Genomic DNA, 400 nt, shown 5'->3' with positions numbered 1-400 from the left:
CCCTATGGATGCAGGACCGGGAATGTGGGATGCTCGGGGGGCCCCTATGGATGTGGCACTGGGGATGCCAGATGCTTGGGGGTCCCTGTGGGTGCATGCCTGTGTGCAGTGGGTGCCAGGTGCCATCTGCCCCCCCTCACCCAGAGCATCCCAATCCTGACGGCCTCCAAGAAGCCACTGCCAGTTCCAGCGCCGGGCACAGGGAGTGCGGCCCCCGCGGGCACTGTGGCCGTGGAGTTTGCCCTTCCCAAGCTCACCAAGCTGGTGAAGAGCCGGAGCGCTGCCGAACCAGCACCAACTGCCACATCCACCACAGTGCCACCAGCGGAGCCCAAACGGCCACGCGTGACGGTGTCCCGCTTAACAGTGAAGGAAGCGGCAGGGTGGCAAAAAACCGGGC

This window comes from Phaethon lepturus, unplaced genomic scaffold (genome assembly GCF_000687285.1).
Source record: "Phaethon lepturus isolate BGI_N335 unplaced genomic scaffold, ASM68728v1 scaffold23816, whole genome shotgun sequence".
NCBI classification, from domain to species: domain Eukaryota; kingdom Metazoa; phylum Chordata; class Aves; order Phaethontiformes; family Phaethontidae; genus Phaethon; species Phaethon lepturus.
This window is presented reverse-complemented; position numbering follows the sequence as displayed.